Raw genomic sequence first — 20,420 nt, forward strand, 5'->3', positions numbered from 1 at the left:
GATGAAACTGAAATCCAACTTAAATTACCAAGTGAAGGAAGCCAATCTGAAAATGCTACGTACTGTGTGATTCCAACTCTATCACATTCAGGAAAAGGCAAAACTATGGAGACAATAAAAAGATCAGTGGTTGCCAAGAATTGAGGGGAAGGAGGAGTGAAAACAGAGAATAGAGGATTTTTAGGGAAGGTTAACTACTCTGTATGATGCCATAATGATAGGCACATGCATTATGTTCAAATCCATAGAATGTACAATGCCAAGAATGAACCCTAATGTAGACTATGGGACTCTGAGTGATATCAGTGTAAGTTCATTGATAACAAGTGTATCACTCTGGTGGGGAATGTTGACCATAGGGGAGGCTATGCATGTGTGGGGCAAGTGGTTTATGGAAAATCCTTGTACTTTCTACTCAGTTTTAGCTGTGAACCTAAAACTGCTGTAAAAAATAAAGTCTACTTCAAAAAAGAGTATTGAGAAGTGATCTGTGAGTTAGACCCAGGTGAAAGTGACATCCCAGAAGTGCAGTCATGGAAGTGATTAAGACATCCAGCTTCAGTGTAACTTGCCTGACTCCCACTCTATTCATCTAAATCAGAGTTTATCAAACCTTTTCTGTGAAGGTCCATAGAGTGAATATTTTCAGCTTTGTGGGTTATATGGTCTGTTACAACTGCTCAACATTGCCGTTACAGTGCAAAAGCAGCCACAGACAATACGTAAATGAATGAGTGATATGGTTGATATGGTTTGGCTTTGTGTCCCCACCCAAATCTCATCTTGAATGAGATATCTCCACATATCCTCTATAGTCGATAATCCTCATGTGTCATGAGAGGGACCCAGTGGGAAGTAATTAAGTCATGGGGGCATTTACCTCCATGCTGCTGTTCTTTTGATAGCGAGTGAGTTTTCACAAGATCCGGTGGTTTTATAAGGGGCTTTTCCCCCTTTGCTCAGCACTTCTCCTTGCTGCCATCATGTGAAGAAGGACGTGTTTGCTCCCCCTTCTGCCATGATTGTTAGTTTCCTGAGGCCTCCTAGCCATGCTGAACTGTGAGTCAATTAAACCTCTTTCCTTTATAAATTACCCAGTCTCAGGTATGTTTTTATTAGCAGCGTGAGAACAGACTAATACAATGAGCATGGTTGTGTTTCAATAAAATTTATTTAAAAAAACAGGTAGGATGCTGGGTTTGGTCACAGGGCTTTAATTTGCCAACCCGGATTTAAAATGGTGGATTTAGGCCAACTGATTCATAAAGCATTAAATTATACCCTAAAAGTGTGCAGGGTCTCTGTTTCTATCTAAGACAGCCTAAGAGTAGTTCTAAGCAATTTACATTTGGATTTAGAATGTTGTGAGAAACTGACAGACATACACATCCAAACACACATTTGCTCTTCCTATAACAAACCTCAAACTCCTCTTCTATCAGTCCTAGCATCAGAAAATATATAAAACAGATCCTTTTCCTATGGGTGACAGTTACAGAATTTTCATTTTACAGCTCTATTCATTTGGCAAATAATCCAGCTGATGTCCCACACTTCCCAAGAATTTATCATGGAAGACACATTTGTACTATCAGAGGAAGAAAGGTGAGAGGTAGAAAGGTGAGAGCCAGTGCCATATACAGATCTCTGCTTTGTTATTTATCCTTAGGCCTTAACTTATCTGAAAGGAGACCTCTCTATTGAAATGACACATTTTCTTGTGAAAAACTCGGATATAAAAATGCTATGTTCTTACTCCAATCTCTCATCTAAATGATATCCATTTTCAGGAGACTCTTTAAGGAGTCTCAAAATTTCCCCAAGCTTCTACTTAGGGTTTGGATAAAGAATCTTTATAACTACAGCAATGCTTCAAGTTCTGCTCCTACCTGTCTGTCATCAGTCCACTACACTTTTTGTCTTGGGTTTTACTTGGGCTTCCTCTCTTTGTTCCCTTGAACAAGCAGCAATTTCACCAGGTCCACCTGGCTCTGATTTAGTTCTTCCTGCTGGAGATGCTCTGTGTGGTAACATTACCTTGGCTCCAAATGAGACCATGGCAACATATCCCTACACTGTCCCAGGTCCCCCAGACATGCTTCCAGGACTTATCTGAAGAGGATATGGGGCAAAGTGCCAAACACAGTTCAACTCTTCCTGGTACTCAAAACACAGTGACGCATTGCAGCATTTCAGTAGGCTTCTACACATTGAAATGTCCTTCAAATCATCTTACAGTGTTATTCAACCTCATCATCCATCCTCCTCCCTACATGATAAATAATGGAATTTCAAATTCTCCTTTCTGGGCTATGTCTCTCTCATTAACCATGCTGTATAGACCATACCCAAGGACAGGGCCAGGGATGGCCATGTGAGTAGCAGTAGTAAAATGACCCCTGGTGGACATAAGAACTGAGGAAGTGAAAGAAATCCAGAGAAGGTAGATCTTGGAAATAAGAACTCACGTGGAGAAAAATCAAGGCTCTTAATACTGTTTCAGTTTCAGTTTGTATCAGCTGCACAAAAAGCAGACAGATGGCTTTGGCAGTTGGGTGTCCCAACTGAGTTTAGGCCAGCACTTAGAGTGTGATGTACTGGAAAGGATGGTCTCCTATTTCTTTAAGATGGAGATGATAAATGGGTCACATTGAGGGGAGATGCTCTCCAGGTACTTCTCCAAATAATTGAAAAACCACTACAAAACAGCCCTAGATGCCTGTGGTGTCTCTCATGTTTAGGTTTGTGTTTGCGAGGCTAGTGCTCAAAACCAGCTTCCTCTTATTTGAGCTTCGGTTGGGAGTAAGCATCCCCAAAGTGGTATCTTGGTTGGGGCAACAAGGTGCATGGCTAGGAAGCCAGACCTGGATTCAAATCTCTGCTCTGCCACTTTCCATATCTGTGGTTCTGAACAAGTTGCCTAACTTTTCTGAGCCTCAGTTTCAACCTTTCCAGGAAGGGGATAATGTTGTCTACTTTGCAGCAGTTTTGAAAGACCTGCAGGCAATATGGATGAGATTCCTGTCCCATTAAAGGGGGCTATGTATTACATAAAAGTAGTACTATTTACAAGGACAAAATTGTATGTAAATATTTATATCTTGATCTTAAAATGTACATTTGAGAAATGCACATTTTAGAACAAAATATAAATAAATGTCACTATGTTGGCATTCATTAATAGACACAATATTTGCTAGATCCAAACACTTTCATTCTCTGTTTAATGAAACATGGCTATCTCCCCAGCTTAGACAAGAATTACCTTACCAGGGATTCTCTGACTTAGAGTTGAAAAAGTCCCCAAAGTATGTTCACACCTCTGGCATGCTTCTAAGTATCAAAAAAACCCAGGCTTCCAGCACACAAAGAAAGGGCCTTCAATCAAGGTTAGAAGCTTATGAGTTATATTTTCACCTTTTTTTTTACCTTTTCCTTAGTAATGTATCCTTCCCCTCCTTACATATTTAGAAAACCATAACATCTCATTCCTATTTTCATTACTATTCTCTTATAATTTTCTTTCCCTTGACTTACTACTTGCATAATGCATTCTTGTAAGGGATGTGTTACCTAAGGACTTATATTATGCAAAGCTCACATTGCTCAAAGCATGCTGAGTATGTCTGTTTACCAGCTAAGTGGGAGCAAGGAAGTAAATACATTTTACTGTCTACTGAGTCCTTTAACTTTGGAATTCTCCTCTTCTCAGTGAATTTTTAATTTGAAAGGTTTCACATTATTTCTAGTTGTATACATAAAACAAGGCTTCCCTAGGGCTTTTGTAATCTCACCATTTCAAATAACATGATTCAAATTAGCATAAACTTGATTGTGTTGATACTATTTGGAGAAATTTCTTTCCAATGACCATTCCCTAACTATGTCAGAGAAGATAAGGGTAAAAATTGCTGGACTTACAGAGACAAAAGGAGCTATAGTCATGACTCAAGTTGTCACCTTTGAGCAGACACAAGGCAAGAGGGAAGAGAACCCTTTGAGGTGTCCGTAGTTTGTTCCCAAATCTTGCCCAGTCGTGCTCTTATTTTTTATTTAACTGAGTTCGGGTTCAACAAACATTTATTACATGTTTACTATATGCCAAGTACCCACCAATTACTTTCACATGCATTAGCTCAGACTCTATTATTCTCATTACACAAATTGAAGAAAGAGAAAACAAGGCAGGTTGAGCTTCATAACCAAGATCACACACGTTATAAAAAAGCAGAAAGATATTTAAAACCCATGTTTTCTAAACCCAGATCTTTTCAATATTCTACATACTCCAGCAGCATTTTTTAAAATCTACACAGGAATGAGATGTTGGAGGAGGGAATAGAAGGAGAACAGGGGAAATTATAACAGAATGCAGTTTTGAAATCAGAATAATTTATAGTTTTGAATAAAGTATTAGTTGAGAGGAGAAAAAAATCAAGTTGGTTTTAGTTGTTCAGTAGTTGTGATGAACTATGTAGCTCATGTACCAGCATGAATGTTTTCAGTGTTCATCTGGTGGAAAAACACTATCATTCAGTATTTAAGTCAGATATTTATTGTTTTTTATTCATTGCTCATTGGGTCAGTTGGATGATCAGCTAGCTGGCTGGCTGCCAGGTGACTTGGTGTAAGTCATTCAATTAAAAATAGCTATCCTTAATGCCCAGGGCCATCTCAAGATCTTAAGGATTATTACAATAAGAGACCCAGTCCTGGATAGCACACTATGCCCACATCAAATAGGTAGATGATAGAGATAGACAGATGATAGATAGATAATAGATAGATTGATAGATAGATAGATAGATAGATAGATAGATAGATCAAATAAAACAGCCACAGGGCTCAATGAAGTGAAACATTCTGTGTTTCCTTCCTTCTTCACCTTTTGAATATAGTCCTGCTTAGTTAGGACAAAGTTTTAATAATGATACCATGCTTTTAAAACCCACTCATTCCAAATAACTCTTCTAGCCTGGCCCCACACGTTTCATGAGTTTCACAGCCATATCAGCTTACCCAACAAAACCACTCCCCAAGAAACATATGCAGGAGGACAGTGAGGAAAGAGCGACCCTACCATATGCACAACTCCAGAGGGCAATGTTAACATTGCAATCAGTGAATAGGCCCCTAGAGTAGTGAAGGACAGAGGCTGCATTACCATAGGCATCACTATAGCTTCCAACTGGTCCCCATGGCATGATTCCAAGAGAACATTACAAACTGGATAGAATCCGAAACCTAGAAAGGATCTAAGCAATCGGTCCAATTACCAGACTAAATAGGTGAGGAAATGGTGGCGCTCAGATAAGTTGGATGAGATTTCTAAACACCGTATACAATGGCAGTGCAAGGGCTAGAACCTATCCCTCTGTGTCATATTCTTCCCAATTCAGACAGTATCTAAAGGGGCAACAATTAACATGCAATTCCTGTGTGTATAGTTTATCGACTATTTCATTCATTTTATCATTCAGGATGCCTTGTTTATTAAGTACTAATATACTGGCAATTTAACTTGAGGAGCTGTGAGGATCTTCTATGCACCAAGGACTGTAGCATGGCGTGATGGTTAAGAGTGGGGGAAATGGAGTCATACAGACCCGTGTTTGAAACCCGCCTCGACATTTACTAGCTCTTTGACCTTTGACAAGTTCAACGTGTGAGTCTTAGTTTCCTCATCTGAGGTCTTGATGAGCAAGCAGACATTCTGTCCATCCTGTCTGCATGTACATGTATATCCCATCTGCTTCATCATTCCAGCTCTACTTCCAACCAGTTCAAGCCACAGTTAACTCTCATCTGGACTCTTCCACCGGCCTGCATTCTATACACAGAAGCCATGATGCCCACCAGATTATATAATTTCATTCTAAAACCCTTCAATGAATACTGCACTCCGAAAAAAATACAAATTCTATATTGGCTTCTAAATCTTGCATGGCCGGAAAATTTGCTTCCATCTCTGTCTTCACCCACTGTTTCTGCTCACTACCTCTCAGTTCACTGGTCTTTCTTTGTTTATTGATTTTACAACAGGCAGAGCACTTCTCTGTCTTAGGGGTTTTGCATATGTTGATTTTTCTTTCTAAAACTCTCCCTCCAATTTTAAAAAGCTAGTACGTTTTCATCCTTCAGCCTCAGCATCCTCTCCCACCACATTATCTAAAGTTGTGCTCTATCTTATCACCATGGTTGCCACATACATAGTGCAGGTTGTACCTACACAAAGGATATTGTACAAGTTTTACCTATACAAAGGACATTATGTAGGTCATACCTACACAAAGAACATTGTGCACGTTGTACCTACACAAAGGCATCCAACCAAGGGAGGTCAGCAGGAATTGAGCTCTAGCCCTCTGCTCCCCAAACTCTGCAGCATATGCTCAGAGAAAGTGTCATATTCTAATTTCATTGAAGAGGTATACCATGGACCAACAGTGGCACTGTCCATCACCTAATTTATTTCCTCCTTAGAATTGTCCTTATTATTTCATTTATGACTTTATTAGTTATTAGATTGCTTTCTTATTTATTGGTCTGCCTATTTGAATCCACTGCAGGCAAATAATGATAGGTCCTATATGTTTGTTTCATTTACCATCACTGAGAATGAACACAAGGGAAATGGTGTTTGACAGAAAACACCAACAGACACAATGAAACTCCTCTGATGGAGGAAACAAATGGGACAATGATGGCTACACAGAGCAAGAGGCACAGACGCCTAGAGATAGTGAGAAGAACAAGTTTCCCTGACTTCCATGTCTCACGGAAAACATGAAGCTGACAATGAAACTGCTTGAACAAAAACAAGATCTCATTAAAACAATTGCCAAATATAACAGTACATTGTGCTCTTATTTATTAAGTGCAGAAAACTGTGTTGTTTATCACCACAAACCCTTAACCAACCTCCTCGTAGAGCCACAGCTCCCCTACCATGGTGTTTGCAGGGTGTCCCAGCATCCCCACTCTGCTGTAAGGCCACCCAGTGGTTCCTCTTTTTTGTTGCTGTGGTTTGAGCCCTCCCACTTTGATATTAGCCTCATTAAAGCAAAGAAAAATAAACCCAAGGTCCTTTTAAGTCTTCGTTTGAGATCACCACTCTTAACCGCCTCCTGAGCCTGTCTTCCCAGCTTTTCTAAATTAATCTCATTAAGATATACCATATCTTCTTTGGAGAAACATCTGTTCAAGTTCTTTGCTCATTTAGGAAAAGCCAGTCACTGAAGGACAAATATTGCATGATTCCTCCACATGAGGTATCCGTAATAATCAAACTCATGAAAACAAAGAATACAATAGCGGTTGCCAGGGGTGGGGGGTGAGGATGGAAACAGAGAGTTGTTGTTCAGTGGATATAAAGTTTGTCATACTAGAAGAATAAGTTCTAGAGATCTGCTGTACAAGACGGTACCTATAGTTAACAATAAAATATTGTATACTTCAAAATTTATTAAGAAGATAGCTCTCAAGTTAAGTGTCCTTACCACAAAAAAAGAGAAGGTGTTGGATATATCTATTACCTTCATTGTGGTAATGGTTATCACAAGGATTTGGAACTGTCCAAACTCATCAGATTGAACATATTAAACATGTGTACTTCTTTGCACATAAATTATACCTCAATAATGCTGTTAAAAGTAAAGATGTACTATGAATTTGTCAAGCACCTAGAATTGGAGGTGAGGGGAGTTTTGCAGATAAGTTTTTATATTATTTACCATTCAAGAAACTTTATATTCTTAAATCCTGCCTATTGACATCCTTTTGACAACAGCATCACTTTACCCACTTACAAGGGCCTGGAACATGGTGGACACTTAATAAATATTTGTGGAATGAATAGAGCGTAAGGTGCTTTTAACGCCTAGGCCTGGAAGTGGTGCACATTACTCTACCGACACTCCATTGGTTAAAACTCAGTCATAGGGACACATTAACTGCAATGGGCATTGAAAAATGTGTCTTGCTTCATTCCCAAGAGAAAAAAGAAATTCATATGGTTACGAGCTAGCCAATCTTTGCCACATCCATGCCCGCTGGTTTCACCTTCAAAATCCCAATTGGCAAAAATATGTACAACTATTAGATATCAGAGAAAAAAAACTCCCCTTGAATGTTATTTAACTCTATTTAATTCATCAGGTTTCATTCAAAAAGGTGTCCTATGCAACTTAAATGTCATCAAAGAAATTGAAATTCCCTATTCTATTAAAGGAAATCACATATAGGTCAACCAAATTGGGAAAACAAGCCCCCGCCTTGTTTGAAGAAGTCAAGGAAGTCAAGGGCTGGTGCAAAATCAACTATTAACATCTTAAAGAGCTAGAGGAAAAAGAAAAGTAGATAAAAATAATCATCAAATATAGTTTTAGAAGTTGAAAATAAAGAAATGGCATAAAAATCACTATAAATATTCTGTTGTCCTTCTGAAGAAGATGCACACAAATATATTTATGAGCAAGATCCATATGTTTTGCAAAAAACTATGAAACTAACAAGCAGTGTGGCAATTATGTTGTTTTCCTAGGCTGTTTCTTAGATTGTTTTCCAGTGTATGCATCTGAGCAAGGATTGGCACATTTAAGCACGGAAAATAAGACAAAATGAGGATCAACTCATAAAAAACAGTTATTGTGAAAAATACCAAATGAGTCAAGTGGAAAAGTTAAACTCAGAGTCCAATGATGGGATCATGAGGCAGCCTACTTGACTTCTGTATTCCCTAGGCTTTCCCAGCAGAAACTAAGGTGCAAAGGGGAAAGCATCACACTTCCCATGGGGTATTAAGTTAAAATTACCTCGTGGAATGGATCACACTGGAAGCCTTAAGGATGACAGAAATCATAAAGTAAGAAGTAGCAAAATGGTGACGAGAGAGAGCACTGGTCCAGGAGTGAGGAGACGCAGATCCTAGCCCTTATGCCTACCTGATGTATAATGTTGAGCACATTACTCACCCTCTCCAGGTTTCACATGTGGATTTAAATAACTTGAAAGCATCCTTTCAGCTTGACCTTCCATGATTCCAAGAAAACTTTCAACCTTCTCAGGTTGCTCTGAATCTTGAAGCAACTATTTTAGATGAATAAACAAGTGAAGTCATTGTTGAGACAACTACTTTAAATAAACAAATGAATCAAGCCATCACCACTGTAAACATTGCTGCTTTAAAACGATGTTTTTGTTCAAATACATTATTAAATAGAATGCTTGAACAGAGGGAGCAGGACAGAGATCAGCTTGGAAATATTATAGCCTTATGAAAATAATCTGGAAGGATTTGCTATTTATCCAAATAGGAAAAAAAAAAAAAAAGAAGTTCAGGTAAGCAACACCAAAAAGAAACAAATGAAAAAAGATCCTGATTTTGCTTCAGATAGTGACCTATCATATGAATTAGTTTTGTAGACTAATGGCAGTCTCTTACCATCCCTCATGCTTAAATTGGTGAAAGGGAGGAAAAAGAGGAACACAACCATATCCAAATTAGCTGTGCATCAGAATCACCATGGTGTTGAGCATACAACCGTTTATAATAGTACTTTTGTGTTTGAACACTTGAAAATCACTGAGCTAAAGTAGAAATGTTAAAAAGACTTGATAGGCAGATGTACTGTTGGGGAATTTTCTGTCTTTTAAGGTAATTATTAAATCTCTAAGGTAAGTTAAAAAGGGGTGGGTAGTTTTAAATTGTTCTTGCTCTCCTGAAAGGTTTACCCTGTTCTGCTTTTTTGGCAATAATAAAGCTTTGTAATACAAATAATTTAAAAGATATGTTGTTTTGTGAAGATGGAACAGCTCTAGAGACTACATGTGTTTCAAGTGTCTGTACATGTATAATTGTATATGTATAATTCTGGGGAAGAGGCCATTGGGAAGTCTAAAGTCTAATAGTGTAGGGCATAAATAACTATTTCATTTAAAATTTTCAGGAAACCTTTAAGGAAACAGAGCCTCAGAGATGTTAAACTAGCCCAAGAACTAGTTTTAACATCTAAAAGGTTTTTGATACCAAGCAGGTGCGTCCTCAGCAGCATCTAAAGACATGGCTGCTGCTGAGGATGCACCTGCTTGGTATCAAGAACCTTATCAGCTGCAGGTAAAACCAATGAATGCCCCTTGGAGAAATGTTCCAATCTCTCTCTCTCTCTGAAACTCTGGTGCTAAAGCTTACCAAAAAAAAAAAAAAAAAAAAATTTCCAGAAACTTTCCAAACACCCAATAGTCTGATTCTATCAAAAGGCCCTAAAATTACCTTACCATTCATTCTGGGGATTTCTTGATTCCTAAACTAATAAATAAAATCACTATTTGCAAATCTCATTTATAGAAGAGAAATGCCTCATCTACTACTTCAAAAAAGGTTTGGTTTAAACACCACATGTTCTCACTCATAGGTGGGAATTGAACAATGAGAACACTTGGACACAGGGCGGGGAACATCACACACTGGGGCCTGTTGTGGAGTTGGGGGCTTGGGGAGGGATAGCATTAGGAGAAATACCTAATGTAAATGACGAGTTGATGGGTGCAGCAAACCAACATGGCACATGTATACCTATGTAGCAAACCTGCATGTTGTAGACATGTACCCTAGAACTTAAAGTATAATAATAAAAAAAGTTTGGTTTTAGTAAAATATAATTTTCTTATTAACTACTAAAGGAAAGCCTCTATTCTGTCTTAAGTGGTTCATGGTGAAGGTCTCGGAAGGCCTAGGCTATCAGAAATTACAGCAGTAAATCCCAGGAATTAAAGATAATTTGTAACTTAAAGTACAAAGTTTTTGTATGAATAGGTTTATCACAGTTGTTCTTTCTGAGATGTATTTCACAAAAACAAACTCATTTCTTTTTGGTAGTATGTTCATAATTTTGTTCAGAATGACTTCAGCAAAGAGACTTACAGCTGAAAATGTGCTGAAATTATTTATTACATGAAATGAAGAAAAAAACTAGATGGAGAATAAATAACTCCATTATGAAATTTTCTTGTTACTCCTCAAAGTCAAGTCAGTGAAGTAGACCACATCAAAAGTGTTAAGGTTACTCTTTGAGTTTTGTTTGGGAGACAACCCAGATTACATAAAATGCAAAAGCAGAAGAACCAAACGAGCAAGAATGAAATTAAGTGGAAACTGTTACAACATAAATAATGACTGACTCTGCATCTGCACAAAGGTTCGATAAACATAGGAGAGTTTCGATTAAGCTGAGATGTATAAACACCGGGTTTTAGTCCTACGTTCTTTTTTCATAATAGATATGTCACTTTGAGCTGGTCACATAATCACTGTATTCCTCAGTTTCTTTATTTGCAAAGGAAAAAAAAATCTTCCTATGTGATAGCCTGTTTGTTTGGACCAAATGTGGACTTGAGAGTGCTTTGTAAATTCTAACACAGCATAAAACTGTTCTCCTTGACCACACAGTGTTTCCAAAAATTAAAAAGTGAATGAATTGCTATCATTTAAAAATTGGTAGGATAAATCTAGAGATTTAATGTGCAGCATGAGGACTGTAGTTAATAATATTGTACTGCGTACTGAAAATTTGCTAAGAGTAGATTTTAGGTGATCTTAACACAAAGAAAAAGAGGTAATTATGGAAGATGATGAATATGTAATTTTGTTTGACTGTACTAAGCATTTGACTATATGTATATGTGTATATCAGAACATCATGTTGTAACACCTTAAATATAATGCAATAAAAAAGCGAAAATAGAACAGTGGGATGATATCAAACTAAAAAGCTTCTGTATAGCAAAGGAAAACATTAAGAGAGTGAAGACAGAACCCCCCCTCCAATTGAGAGAAAATGTTTGCAAATCATATATGTGATTAGGAGCTAATGTCCAAAATATATAAGGAACTCAAACTACTCAATAACAAGAAAACAAATAGCCTGATTTAAAAATGGGCAAAATAAAAAAGGATGAGATCATATCTTTTACGGGAACTTGGATGGAGCTGGAGGCCATTATCCTTAGCAAACTAACGCAGGAACAGAAAATCAAACACCTCATGTTCTCACTTGTAAGTGGAAGCTAAATGATGAGAGCTTATGAACACAAAGAAGAAAACAACACACACTGGGGTCTTCTTGAGGGTGGAGGGTGGGAGGAGGGAGGACAGCAGAAAAGATAACTATTGGGGACTGGGCATATTACCTGGATGATTAAATAATCTGTACAACAACCCCCCCGTGACACGTTTACCTGTGTAACAAACATTCACATGTACCACCAAACCTAAAAGTTAAAAAATAGAGATTAAAATTTAAAAAATAAAGTGGGCAAAGAAACTGAATAGATATTTCTCAAACGAAGATGTAAAAATGGCTAACAGGTAAATGAAAAATGTTCACCTTCACTAATTATTAAGGAAATGCAAATTAAAACCAAATGAGCTATCAATTCGCACTTGTTAAAATGGCTATTATCGAAAGCACAAAAGGTAAGCGTTGGAGAGAATGTGAAAAAGAGGGAGCGCTTGCACACTGTCGGCAGAAATGTAAATTAGTATAGCCATTTTGAAAAACAGTATGAAGGCTCCTCAAACAAACTAAAAACAGAACTACCATATGATCCAGCAATCCCACTTCTGGGTATATATCCAAAGGAATTGAAATCAGTATGTCAAGGAAATAACTGCATTCCTATGTCCACTGCAGCATTATTCACAATAGCCAAAATATGGAAATAACCTAAGTGTCCATCAACGGATGAGTGGATAAAGAAAATGTTGTGTGCATACCTCATGGAATACTATTCTGCCTTAAAAAGAAGAAAACTTGCAATAACATGCATGAACCCAGAAGACATTATGCTAAATAAAATAAGCCAGGCACAGAAAGACAAATACCATATGGTCTCACTTACATGTAGAATCGAAAAAAGTCAAACTCATAGAATTGGAGAGTAGAATGGTGGTTACAGAAACTGCAGGAGGAGGGATAGGAAAACAGGAGATGTTGATCAAAGGGTGCAGAGTTTCAGTTAGGCAGGAGGAATAAGTTTTAGTAATCTATTGCACAGCTTGCTGACTATTGTTAATAATAACATACTGTATATTTCAAAATTACTAAAAGATTTTAAATGTTATCACCACGAAGAAAAGTATGTGAGGTAATGGATATGTTAGTTAGCCTAATTTAATCATTCTGCAACATATACATGTCCCACAACATCACATTGCACCCTATGAATATATGCAATTATTATCTCTCAGTTAAAAATAAAATATAATTTGTAAGTGAAAAAAAGAATATTTTAAAAATCAGAATATTTCATATAAAATGTGTATTTCAGCCTTCTATTAAAAAATCAGACATTCTAGCAACACTGGCACCATATTCCTGTATAGCACAGTTGTCTGGAAGTGAGTATTAGCTGCTCTCTGGGAACAAAATTCTCTTCAGTTTCCTTAATCCCTAAAGTTCCCTATAATCTTACTCAGGGGCCATCCACATAACCTGATGGGGCCTTCAGGTATTAAGTTTACCTGCCTCCCCAAACCAAATAAATAAATAAATAAATTGCAAAGGAAGATTAGATGTTAAGGCAAATAGTAGATTTCACTATCACTACTTATTTGGAATTCTATTGCCTGGATTAGAGTTTGAGTCTGGGCTCATTAAAAAAATATAGGAGATGATCCATATACCACCCCTATACAATGAAAGTGTGTGCCAGTAAAAACAAACAAACAAAAAACATGCTGTTTAGAATGTAGTTATTCAGGCTACCAATATTAGGAGACAGATGACTCCTAATGACTCCTAATTAGGAGACAGATGACCAATATTAGGAGACAGATTACAATATTAGGAGACAGATGACTTTGCCAATAAGCATTGCCACAACTTTCCCAAATTTAACTGCAATTGTCTTTAGAGAGAAAATGTTAAAATCTGAAAAACACACACTATGTAGTTGGGAAATTATTTTAAATCCCTATGCAAGAAGGCTTAAAGCAAGCATCAAATTTGAATCAATAAGACATTTTAACTTGAGAATCTTAAAAATCACTAGATATTGTTCTACACAAGCTAACCCCCCAATTATAACTTTTTAAACTGCAAATAATATTTTTATCTTGGAGGTAGAAATTAATTATTCAAGGCCCAAGCCAAGCCCTTTTGACCACTTCAGTGACTAGAAGAAGTCAGGTTGCTTAGACACAGACAACAATATGCCATCCAAAAATGGGAATGCCATTAGGAAACATTTCAAATTCAAGAGCAGAAATTAGCCTACTTTCTTCTTTTCTAGTGGGGAGGACCCTGGTCATTGTGAGGCAACAGACTTTAAGTAGAGGACCTTAAGACTATGTGTAAGATGAAGAAGGAAATAGAAGACTATAGGATGATGGACGCCCTGGATAAGAGAGTTACCAGTTTAAGAAGGCAGACAGGCAAGAGTTCCTAGGAGCACATTCATCCAAGTCTTATCTGACTTCAGATAAGACAGAGTGCTTCTGGCTTATGGGACCAAATGGAATCAATTAAAGGGAAACACACATCTACGTGACACTAACTTATCTAATGGGATTGATTGATTGATTTTCTTTCTTTCTTTTTTCCCTCCCTGCCTCCCTCTCTCCCTTCCTTCCTTCTTTCTTTTGTTTTTTGCACTGCTCATTTTCAAATATTCTTGGTTCCAAATGTTAGTTTCCATTTGCATAGTCAGGCCATGGGACAACACAGATGATCTACCTTCTGTGTGAGCCTCTCTGTCTCTAACACCACTTAATGCCAGAGAAGCCACAGTGTGCAACTCAACCCTTTCCTGCAACTGGACAGTAGGCTTCACCTGGTCATTGCTTTTTTTTTTTTCAGTCTAAAATGGATGGACACAAGGCCTCAACTACTTTTCTGTTCTCAATTGTAAAGCTTGTTTGTCCGAAAAAATCAGCTCCTCTACATCTAGGTACAGCTCCTGGATCTAGTCAAACAAATCAGAAGAGACATTGCCACAGACCTCATGATTTCCACAGGCTTACTTCAGTAGAGTTTGATTGTCTGTCAACTGTCTTTCTAGCTGGTGGTTTGTTGCTTCACCGGTTGGTTGGTTCAGTTAACAAGAGACCTTTTCTGGTTATACATAACCTGAAAGTTATTTTCTAGAGAGAAAATCGAGAAAATTTCCTACCACTAATGTGTAGTCAGGAAAGTGCAAAATAGTGAGAAGTTCTGATCAGCAAGGGGGAAGAACAGAGACACCAGTTTCAAGAGATAGCAGCTTTGAGTTTATTTTGTAGAATACAAAGTAGTTCTTAAAACGTGGGGATCATGGACATCCTCTGAAGACACTAAGAAAACCACGAGCCTTCTCTCTCTAAAAATGCACAATATTAGGCAGTTAAGAACTCTCTAACCCAATCCATATACTTTAAGAGATACATGGACCTCAAATGAAAATCCACAGTGAAGAATATAAATAAACATGCATCTGTTTTCAATCAAAATCGTGGTAGAAACATCAGTTATATTATCTAGTTAACAGAAAATCTGTAAGAGAGACATTTGTCATATCAAAATATCATTTGGCATACTACAAATATATATAATTTTACTTATCAATTAAAATTAAATTAAGAAAAATATTAAAAGAAAAATGCATCATGATCAACCAGGAGTGCAAGGAGAGCTTAATATTTTAAAATATATCCAAATTTATCACATCTGTAGACCAAAGGAAATAAACCATATGAGCACCTTGATTACTGACATTTGATAAAGTTAAACAATCAATTCTATACATATATACTTAAAAAAAAGAAGTCTTAGAATCTAAGAATAAAAAAATCCTTCTTTATCATGCTGAAGAATGTCTATTTCAAATGAACAACCAACGTAATACTTACTAAGTGTTCCTATGCTTTCAAGAATTAGTCAAATTTTCCACTACAACCACTATCATTAACTATTATTTAAATTTTGGAGACAGTCACATCCAATACAGAAAGATAATATAAACAGAGAGAGAGAGAGAGAACTTTGGGTAATTACCAACTGAAAGATTAAAAATTTAGTGCAACTTGGATTCAAAATGCTGATGCACAGGAGGGATTATTATTTATTTTTCCTATTTTACAGATTAGAAACTGAGGCCTAGAAAAGGTAAGTTGCCCAAGTTTACTGGCTAATAAGTAATAAAGCTAGAATTCTAATGTACCAAAAATCTATGTTAATGGTGGCCTACTTGTGACTCACCTCAAAATACATTAATGTATACTCAGCAGGGTTCATAAGCAGTAAGATTTTTTTCTCTTTACTTTGTAAAATCACTTAATCTACATAAAGAATTCATATCTTGATTGACGTTCACATGACATCAAAAAAAGTGAAAAGTTCTATAAAAGGCAGAAGAAGGAGGAAGACTATTTTATCTTCAATCAAGATAAGACTATTATTAATTTATTTTTAAGACACTGACTAAATATGTGATATAATAATTTAAAAAAAGCATAAGGGTGTCTGGATCCTTGCATTCTTGCTAAATCTCTATCAGCTACTAGCCAAATAACTTGCCTGAGCCCTCGTTTGCTTCATCTGTATACTGAAGGTGCTGACATAAATATTTTCTAAGATTCTATGAGCCTGTGACTCAAGTTAGTGATAGAGAACTTTGGAAGGTAACCTAAAGTTTAGGGTTCTGCTAACATATCATTCCAAGGACTTTTCCCTAATGGACCAAGACTGGGCTGGGTGTCCCCTCTGTGTTCCTTTGGAGTCCTCTACTTCTAATACAACACTTATTACACTATTTATGTGATCATCTTTTTATCTTATTAAAATGTAAGTTCTTCATACGGACACAGGGAGGGGAACATTACACACTGGGGCCTGTTGTGGGGTGGGGGGCAAGGGGAGGGAGAGCATTTGGACAAATAGTAATGCATGCAGGGCTTAAAACCTAGATGATGGGTTGATAGGTACAGCAAACCACCATGGCAATGTATACCTATGTAACAAACCTGCATGTTCTGCACATGTATCCTGGAACATAAATTTTTTTTTTTTAAAAGTAAGCTCTTTGAACGCAGAGGCCTGAGTCATTTCACCATTTGTTGGAGAAGCAGAATAGCATATGGGGCAAGAGCACATACTCTGAAACAACACTGCACTGCCTTTCACATCCAGATCCATTGTCTCTAGCTTTGTGTCCTTGGGAGAGTTAGCCAACCACTCTTCGCCTTGAAATCCTCATATGCAAAATGGAGGTAATGATGACACCTAACACACAGAGTTGTTGTGAGGTTTATGTAAGCTACGGCATGCAAATCATTTACAAGAGGAATTGGCACGTAACAGGCAATAAAGTCAGGTATTATTATTATCACTGGTGTCTGACTTTTCTGGTATGTAGTAGATACCCAGATATTTGTTTTAAAAAAGTGAAAGATTAACTGTTTTCACAACATTTAAGATGTGAAACCAAAAGACTTCAAATTAATAACAAATGCCTATGACTTTGGTTTAATACAAAATGAGGTACCTCTATTACCTAGACTCATACTTTATGTTATCTTAGGATGTATTTAGGAGCACTGTTGAGTAGTAACTCAAAATGTTCTGTGGCTGCTTTAAGGTTTTAAGCTCTGGTAAAACCCTGCCCAAACTTCATAGATGAGAGGTTATGGCAAAGGGAATCATCCCAATTGCCAACCATCTACCTTGGGATATATACATGAACAAAGACTCCAGTGGGATGTGCTCAGATGAGAGACTCGGAAGCGCTATGAAAAATATCTATGGCATGACATTTTCTGACGGGAGCATGGCCTCAACTCTTCTTTCTAGTTAATGAGTCTTAATTTATGAAAGTTCCTGTCTTGGTAGGTTTTGCATCATTCTTCACTGCAAATCCCTTCATTCTGTTTCCACTCTGTGCCTGGGTATGTGATCATAATATTGCCAGTTTTCCTAATACAATGCTGCTAACTCACTTATCACAATAAGCCCCTTTAGAATAAATTAAGCTTGCAAATCATGTTTTGGTGTACCACATCTTTAGCTAAATAGACATATATATATATATATATATACCCAAAATAACTTTTAGAAATTTGTTACCCTGTCACTGAGATAAATAGCCCCATATTTTAGCTTCTCTGTGCTCAGAAAAAAATAAAATCCTAATAGCAAGTTCTTATTAATTATTTCATGAACAGGACAAATATTTAAAAGGGAGCATTTTTTAAAGGTATCCAAGAGATATTAACTGCTGTTTCTCCAAGAAATAATTTCTATGCTTCATAAAGAAAATTCTGTTTCATACACATTCAAGCTCGATTTTCTTCAACAGATGCCGGAGTAGAAAGGTACCACCCTGCTCCATGTAAGCATAGATTCTTAACTGTGTACTCTCTAGAATTTTGACCTGAAGTTAGGGGAGATAATAAAAGTGGGGGGTTGGGACTCACCTCCTTGAGCAAGTGTCTTGACCTCTCTGAGCTTCGGTTTTCCTGTTAGGTAACCAGAGGACTGCCAACTTACCATTCCACTATAGTATCCCATAATCCTATAATCTCACCTCTGTTGACCATTAGACCAAGTAAAATGATTTGCCTTCTTTCACTCAGTAATAAGCAAACTATACTGACAAAATACATAGCATACATCTTAACTTTGAAATATTTGGCTTCCAATGTGGTTTCTTAAAACAATAATGATGCTATGGCAGTTTTATTTGTCAGTAGGTTGACATTAAATTGTTTTCTCAGCTGTGTTAAGCAACAAGAATCAGTTCCCACATGTTTATCACATGGACTATGATTTATAATTCCCGAAATAAACTTGATATTTTCTTTCACTTATATATTTTTAAATTTTAATTCGAATGCCATTTGAAGTATTTTGGTTTCACATTTCGAATGCCAAGTATTACTCCTTTAAAAGCTTTCTTAATGACTATATCAAAGTACAAGAGGAATCTTCAAATATACTCTCTTATGCTGCTTCAAAATACATTATTTCCAGTTGTAGAAAATGAAGCAAATAACAATGAACATATAATGCTGCATATGCACTACGATGAAAGAACTGGCAAAGTTGCTTCAAAAAAAGCTCTTAACAATTGGTCTGTACACTGTCACCAAGGCAACACCAAATGCTGACAGACAAAAATGCATTAACTTTCAGTGTGAACATATTTTAGGTAAGCTTAATTGTGAAAGAAATTAGATCAGAGTCTGATTTTATGAGAAAAGGCAGAACCTTACCCAAATTTCCTCGTGCAATGGGATGTGGTCTGTTTTCAGGGGTTGAACAATCCCTAGACTTCCGTTCAATAACTCACCATAATGTCCTGCAAGACATATTCATCCCAGCATCATTGCCACCACCAGCTACCACAATGCATGACTAGTCCATCAAGAAATAAGAGGCCTGGTGAAATCAGGTGGTTAGCTAAAAGAAGTAGAATATTCCCAGGCTCTTTTACACATATCTTTTAAACTAGATTTCCTGAGATTTTTCCCAAGGCTAAAATGGAAGACCGTATCATGTTTTCTAAGGAGAGTTTTTTTATTAATTTGATTACTAATAAATGTAGCAACTGAAAATAGATAATAGAGGACAGGGGTTGGCACTTTTAATAAAATAATACCTTAGAATAACCCATAAAAAATGACAGGGTCAAATAAGTTTGGGGAGAAAAGTATTGTTTGGGATGAAAAATACTGTTTTCGAAAATAATCTACACGTGTAGCGCTTTATAAAGATGTTCTGTGTCCTGTAGTGTAATGCTAGCATGAATTAATACAAGCAAATCAAAAGGTTGAAAGATGATTTTATCATTGGATTTGCTTCTAAATGTACAGCTAAAATTTGAGTCAGAGTTTCAGTTATTCTGTTAAAACTAAAAGCAGTGGTTCTAACCTCACATGTTGTGAACATGCATTAGATTATCTACAAGTGTTTCTTGAATGAATGATGAAAAACTGAACATTGTTTTTCTATTCAAGTTATGTCTAGATACCTCCTGCAGTCTGAGATTGCAGTCAAGGAGCAAGATGCTGATAAACATGCTGCTTACATAAACATAGCTGAGGCCCATGAGAAGATTTTTTTAAAATTATACTTTAAGTTCTGGGGTACCTGTGCAGAACGTGCAGGTTTGTTACATAGGTATACAAGTGCCGTGGTGGTTTGCTGCACCCATCAACCTGTCATCTACATTAGGTATTTCTCCTAATGCTATCCCTCTCCTTGCTACCCACACACTGATAGACCCCGGTATATGATGTTCCCCTCCCTGTGCCCATATGTTCTCACTGTTCAACTCCCACTTACGAGTGAGAACATGCAGTATTTGGTCTTCTGTTCCTGTGTTAGTTTGCTGAGAATGATGGTTTCCAGCTTCATCCATGTCCCTGCAAAGGGCATGAACTCATTGTT

The 20,420-nt window shown here is 37.0% G+C and overlaps 1 long non-coding RNA gene across 2 annotated transcripts in view; it reads right to left on the reverse strand.

Moving 5' to 3' along the window:
- Nucleotides 1–10,114: 10,114 nt before the first annotated feature.
- Nucleotides 10,115–20,420, reverse strand: part of LOC107976429 (uncharacterized) — a 329,587-nt gene continuing 319,281 nt past the window's right edge. For both annotated transcript variants that reach the window (XR_008536821.2, XR_008536820.2), the window contains one exon: nucleotides 10,115–19,329. This is a non-coding gene — a long non-coding RNA (uncharacterized LOC107976429). The remainder of the gene's footprint in view (nucleotides 19,330–20,420) is intronic.

This window comes from Pan troglodytes, chromosome 7 (assembly GCF_028858775.2).
Source record: "Pan troglodytes isolate AG18354 chromosome 7, NHGRI_mPanTro3-v2.0_pri, whole genome shotgun sequence".
Lineage (NCBI taxonomy): Eukaryota > Metazoa > Chordata > Mammalia > Primates > Hominidae > Pan > Pan troglodytes.